Source organism: Zeus faber (genome assembly GCF_960531495.2).
Source record: "Zeus faber genome assembly, chromosome: 5".
Classification (NCBI taxonomy): domain Eukaryota; kingdom Metazoa; phylum Chordata; class Actinopteri; order Zeiformes; family Zeidae; genus Zeus; species Zeus faber.
This window is the reverse complement of record NC_137192.1, coordinates 5,281,432-5,288,931: the sequence shown is the minus strand read 5'-3', so window position 1 is coordinate 5,288,931 and position 7,500 is coordinate 5,281,432.

Below are 7,500 nucleotides of genomic sequence, written 5' to 3'. Positions count from 1 at the left end.
TTGAGATGTAAAACAGTAAAGTACAATATAACAAAGTTAAACACCAGTTAAGGCCCCTCGGGTGCTGCTTACTCTTCCATACAATAGAAGGGTGCGTTTGGAGTGTTTTTTGCTTAATGTGGTTGTGTGGTTTTGGATTCTCTATTAGATCAGCTACATTTGAATTGAAACAACTTGAATTCACATAAATGGTAATTTCTATAAATTTAAGAGCCAATTGTTTCTGTAATCAATTACATTTAATTATATTTATATAATACAATTATGTATAACTTATTAAATACAATTATATACAATTAAATATGACATAATTATAATTATATGATTATAATTCATTGAAATTATATTGTAATTATATATGTAAAAAAAATTGATGTAAAAAATAACACTGAGCTGCTGCAACGCCCGAATTTCCACTATGGGGGCTCAATAGAGTAACATCTTATGTTACTTATCTTATCTTATCTTATCTTATCTTATCTTATCTTATTTCATCTTATCTTATCTTATCTAATCTTATCATTTCAAGATTCAAGATTCAAGAGGTTATTTGTCACATACATATACATACGGTCATACAAATATGCAGTGAAATGTCATGACACCCAGTGATAATAATAAACTAAAAAAAAACCTCTTATCTTCTCTTAATTGGCTATTTCAACTATCTGTCCTCGTAAAGTTTCAACAAGCACTACATAAATTGAAAAGGTTTGTCTGTCCATGTGTCCATCCCCCCCAAAGCCCCCGGTGAAAAGGCCCCCACGCCGCGGCCTCTCCATCCTATCAGGGCTCCGACTAATCAGCCATTTCTACACGGGTCGCCGGCCTGCCGGGGGGGGGGGGGATACTGGGTCCTGACCCCCCCCCCCCCTTCGATCTGCACACATACATAATATCAACACCCTGCCCCCACCCCACCCTCCACACCATCCCCGACTCCCACCCCACTCACCCATGCACCTGCTGTGGCTTTGTCATTGGGTTTGCGGGAGATTTGGAACCAACAGCACTGGTCCCCAGCTTTGGAGCAATGTAGTGACATGATGTTCGTGTCATAAAGTTAAGAGAAAATGGCCAGTGCACTGGACATAACCAAAGGTTTTATTTGGAAAAGTATTCTGTGCAAATGGCAACTTCCAATTTACAACCTACCTAACACACACAGGTACACGCCTGAAAAGCATTTCTGTCGATTTCTCTCTCTTATGCCCCCCCCCCTTTAATATATATAATTTGAGTGGGATGGCTCAAGGCGCAGAGCAAAAAATACAGCTCCGGTGTCCAAACCCCCAAATTTTCATATGAGAGAAGTCTGCAGTGCCTTTAAAAAGAAGAGATTTTTTTGAATGCAGACACACACACACACACACACACACACACACACACACACACGCACAGACACACACACACACACACACACACGCACAGACACACACACACGCACACACACACACACACACACACACACACTACCTTACATGGACACACTTAGGATAAAGGGATTGGGTGTATCTCTGTGTTTTTGTTGTTTTCAATGGGGGAGGGGTTGGGGTGGTGGGTGGTGGGGGGGTCGGAATTTTTGCGGGGCCCCAGAACTGATCCCATCAGGCACGACAAATTCATAACCTTATGGTCCTGACACTGAGAGTTGCCTCTATTGGACATGGAGCTAAAATAGGGGCTCTTCAGCGATAAGGTGACCCAATGTGAGCCATTAATCATTAAATGGAGGACTATCTCTCTCTCTCTCTCTCTCTCTCTCTCTCTCTCTCTCTCTCTCTCTCTCTCTTTCATCAGAGCGATGTGTGCACACACAGTAATCCCGGACTAGCCCTTTCACTTCCAGGGTCAGTCACCTCTAACCACCAGTTGGTTCGATATTGAGATATTTAACAGACATTCGTCCAGACCTCACCAGGGAGACCAGCTGATCGCGTCCCCGCAATGGGTTGCATGTGTCCCTTTTTATTACAGACTTTTCTCCAGTCACTCTTTATCTCACTGTCCCTTGCAACCAGCCCGCCTGACGTCTCTCACCCTCTCCTTTCACATTTCTCTGCTCGGTACACCCAGGAACCCACACCCTAGACCCTTGGGGCAATATACTGGACACCCCCCCCCCCAAACAGATGAACAAATGCAAATTATTATAACCCACCAATGAATGAACATGAATCCCCCTCTCCCCCTCCCCCAACAGTCATACACAAACTGTGTTACACTGCCCTCCCCCCTCTAATACTGTTTTTACACCAAAATGAGCGGGTATACCCAGGTTTTTTAAAGGGAGGTATACCTGTGACGTTCAACATCACAAACATGCCGGAAAAAGGGCGTGTCAAGGTTCCAATGTGATTGGGAAAAAAGTAGAGGAGACAGCAACTTTGACAAACAACATTAAACTGTAAAAATTGGGAAAAACTTCTTATCACCCAGCGAAACTTGGTTCCCTTTGTTCCTACAAAAGAGCTGTTGAAAAGAATCTGAATCGCCGAAGGACCGGCGGCGACGGGAAATGAAGACACTCCTCCTGCTTGTAGACCAGTTTGGGGCGGTGCTGGAGTGGCTCTGAGCCTAGCGGAGAGCTTAGGAGTTCTCCGCTGTGGTCCCCACACTCAAAAGATTTCATGGCCCCCCATGCGGGAAAAAAGTCAATAACTTCAAATTTTGATTTGGATTCTAAATCGGATATGAAATAATCAAAAGATACACAGATAGTCCTCTCTATTTATATGCAAACGTCTGTAACTACATCACGCCGGTAAAGGAGCCAAAATCAGTGGGTCGACCCAAGTGTTGTATTTATATCAGAGCCGATCAAAACTAGAGCCGATAAAAACCTGTGTCTATTGCAGGGTAATTTGACAGGACCAAAATCCAAGTGTAACCTTTCCCACTAATGACAAATGCTGGAGCATTTAGGCGCAGTGGCAAAGGGGTATGTATCTCCTTGTCCCCAAGGAGCTCACTTTCATAGTCCAGATAATGCTGTGGGAGCCTTCGCATTCTCTGAGTCCTGTCGCCATCTCCTGCTCCTACAGGGGGGAGAACTCCACGTCCAGCTATGCTGGTGAAAGCCGTGGTCCGACCATTGATGATCCCCCGGTGTTGACTGGCCTGGGCTTGTGATGGAGTCTGGGGCCTTTGCCCATATGACAGAAGGTTAGTGCCATGATAGGGGGCCAAGCGGTCCCAATGAATGACCACAACCTGTACACGTGGCACCAGCTTGACTCTGTAGACCACTGCTACCACTCATTCCAGGACTCTGCAAGGACAAAACCAGTTTCTCTGCAGCTTGGTTGATCCTCCTTTGGACCTCTTTGGTTCATAGACCCACACTAGCTCTCTAGCCTGGAAGTCTGTCTCCTTGGTGTGCTGATAGTAGGCCCTCAATTTGCCCTATGCAAACTCGTCTGCCACCTCCAGTCTTTCCTGCAACTGTGTCACATACCCCGGGACAGCTGGAACTTCCCTGGTGTCTGGGGGTCGCCCGTACACCCAATGCTCTCCTGGGTAGCAGAACCACAGGTGAGTAGAACCAGTGGCAATACAGGTCCCAGTCTTTCTGATCCTTACAACCACAAGGGCGAGCTGGGCACCCAGGGTGCGATCTCTCCACAAGCCCGTCACTCTGTGGGTGGAGTGGTGTGGTGCTGGTTTTGTGTATGGAAAGCCATTTACACATCTCAGAGAACAACTGGGCTTCAAAGTTCTTCCCTTGATCAGGGTGAAATTCTGACAGGACCTCAAACCTGTTGAACATTCCCTCGATCAGAACTTCACAAATGGTGGCTGCCTCCTGATCAGGCACAGCATAGGCTTCTGGCCACTTAGTAAAATAGTCCATGGCCACCGCCACATTGCAGGATCGACCTGGTACTGCTTCAGGGGTGCTCTACTTTGGCCTGTCGGACCCTTACGCCTGCTGAATCACTTGTCACCTCTCCTTCCCTGTGGCTGGCACCTTCCAGCATCTCCAGGGCATTCCATCATGGAGGGCAAAACTCTCCCACCGGGACCACAGTCCCCTTACACAAGGGCCGGCCGCTACAAAGGCTGTCCAGTCGGGGGGTTGGCCTCCCTCCATCCAGCCTATGACCCGTTTCAGCTTGGGGTCCTCCTTTTGCATCTGGGTCCAGACTGTTGGGTTGTCAAGCGGGAGGGCCATGTACCTCTACCCCTGCTCATGAATAGTCTCAGTGTCTCTTGTCTCAGCCTGACAACACTGTGAGCTGTCTGGGCCACACGGTCACCTGGACATCTGCGTTGACCTTGACCTTGGAAACAAATGAGCTATTGAACTTTGAAATTTTGAAATATATATATTAAAAACAGGAACCTTTATTTTGAAATTGAAAGGCCGCGCTGACATGACAAAAAATATATTGAACTTTGAAATGTATATATATAAAAAAAAGAAATATATATATATATGTATATAAAATACAGGAACATTTATTTTGAAATGTAAAGGCTGTGCACAATATGTTGTCTAGGTCCTAGTACTATGGATCTTGTTTTGGTGTCATAAATCACATGACAAAAAAGCTGTTGAACTTAAGAACTTGAAATTTAGAAAAAAATATATATTAAAAACAGGAACTTTTATTTTGAAATTAAAAGGCTGCGTAACATGTAGTCTGGGTCCTAGTACTATATAGACCTAGTTTGGGTCTGCTCAGTCACATGACAGAAAAGCTATTTACATTTTAAAATTGAGTCTTGTAATTTGTACACAGTCCCTCATACGCCGTGAAAACAACTACCGACTCAGCGCTGCCGCTGTCAGTGAGGCTGCACATCATTGCGGGGACGCGATCAGCCGCTCTCCCTGGTGAGGACCAATGTCGGTTCAATATGAGAGGCCTCCAGCCGTCTGGTACGTACGTAGGTGCTGGCTCTCGGCGGGGGCTGGTCGAGCTCTCTCTCCCTCCTTCCACACACTTACTGGCTGCGACTTCCTCCGTTTTTCGATGGAAGCCACAGCTATGCGGCCGCCGTGCTTTTTTCCACGCAGCCGCCCCCACCACCACCACCCGGGCGAGAGGCAGGACTCTCGCTTCCTCAGGATGGGGGTTTCATACCAGACCACCGATCCGTCTACGTACCCGAATGAGCAAAATGTGACAATCTTTTCCAATTCCTCAAATTTTTCCAATACCCGTCAACGTTTATGGCATGTATGTTTCCAGGCCTGGGTCTCGTGTCCTGATTATATGGGGAGGGAGGGGTGGACATCTTCGCTCGTCCCCGCTAATTATCCCCCGGGATGAGGAACGTAGACGGTCGCCATCCAGAGGCCCGAATCCAGGCGTTCCAGACACAGGGAACCGCACAACCTCAAGTGTGAAATCAACAACAATACGCACACAGCTCCGTCTCCGCCTCTCTCTCTCTCTCTCTCTCTCTCTCTCTCTCTCTCTCTCTCTCTCTCTCTCTCTCTCTCTCTCTCTCTCTTCTCAGTATCATTTAGGCAGCAACACACGCATGCACTCCAGCAAACAGCTGGTCTTCATTTTGGTTTATTCTTCCCCCTCCATTTCTTCAGGGGGTTGTGAACCACACCACCTCTCGCCGTCACCGCTCGCCTCCACCCCGCACCCGCAGCGACTTAACCACCCCGGGGGCGGTGTGTCTCAGGACTCTCCGCCGTCCTCGGGCCGCCCGGGAACGTGGACCAGCCACGCGCGTGACAGTACACTGAGAGTAGACCGTTTTATTTTCTATTTATTTGGGTGGCTAATAATAAAATATAAATAAATAAACAATACACAAATAAATAAATTAATTAATTAATAGAAAATTCTGACCACATTTAAATAATAATAATAATAATAATAATAAATAACTAATACAAATAAAAAATTATGAATAGGGGTGGGGGGGTTAACGGTAATGTGTGTTTTTGGTTGTTTGAACTGCTCACATTAGCCACTGTGCTTTCCGGTTAAAATAAATGAATGAATAAATAAATAAATACATAAACAATAATAATAATAATAATAATAATAATAATAAAAATAAATAATACATTAATAAATACCTGAATTAATTCATAGAAAATACATAACACATTTAAATAATAATAATAATAATAATAATAATAATAATAATAATAATAATAATAATAATAATAATAATAATAATATATAACTAATACTTAAAAATAAAACCAATAAATTATGAATATCGTAATAATTAAATAAGCCTGGGCAGTCTCCAGACGTCTTCTTCCCGGACCAAATTAGTCACTTATTACATTCCAGTGTGGGGGGTGGGCTGAATGCGAATGACAGAGCACAACAGAAAATCGAATCCTTGTTGGTTGTGCTTTCGGAAAGGAGAGCTCTAGCGTTTCCTTTTCTTTCCCATCCGCTGTGGCTTCTGTTCACACCAACACTCATCCAGCGCCAGCTCAACCAAATCTTCGAATAAGCACTGTTATTAATTTTTTTTCTCACAGAGGGGATAATTATTTTCATATTTTATCCATCTATTTTTTTGCCTGTCTGTGCGTCATACATTCACTTTTCTCGGCAGAGGTCAACGCTTCGGTATTCCTAGTGGAATTGCAGTTCCGCGGAAAACCGCTGCGATTCCCAAGCAACACACACACACACACACACACACACACACACACACACACACACACACACACACACACACACACACACACACACACACACACACACACACACACACACACACACACACACACACACACACGCCCATATAAATAAGTACACAAAGCATTGCCATTGTGGGACAACAGGTTGGCCAGGCTTGGCTCCAGCTTTGTGGACAATGTGACCACACATATACACACACATAAGCGCACTTAGCTTTGGCACACAGAGTCCATTACCTTCCATTAAAGAATGCAGTGAGAGGTGTCTACTGGCCGGCCCTGAGAGGGGGATCAGAGAGGATGGACTTCAGAGTGGAATTTGAATGGACAACTGAACGAGTGACAGGGAGAGGCAAAGTTTCAGCAGGGAACAGCAAAATGCCTTATTTCACGCCTGGTTACAGCGTAAGAGAGCAGTATTTCCCCCTAACGCACGCCTCCTGGTTACATCCTCGAACTGTCTCTGAAGTGATGTCCAGTGCATAGCTTCACTCCATCCACCGCCATTGGAAATACAGCAAGTCTGAACAAAAGTCTTTAAGTCTAAAGAAAAGTCCAGTCGCCAGAAAAAAAACTAAATTTGTCCTCACAAGTTATAGTACAGTATAACAAAAGTAATGACAATAAATAAATCTTATAAAAATTGTAATAATATATTTGTGATAACACTGGCATTACACTGTACACACTGTGATAAGCTATATTAGCACATAGTAATAAATCATATTTCGAGCATTTATCATATTTTGCATATTTTTATAGATCTGACTGTTTCTATTTTGTAATTTTCGTATTTCTTGTCTATTTGTATAGATTAAACATTTTTTTTGTCCATTCTTTTCACACTGTTAAGCTTTCTTTATTGC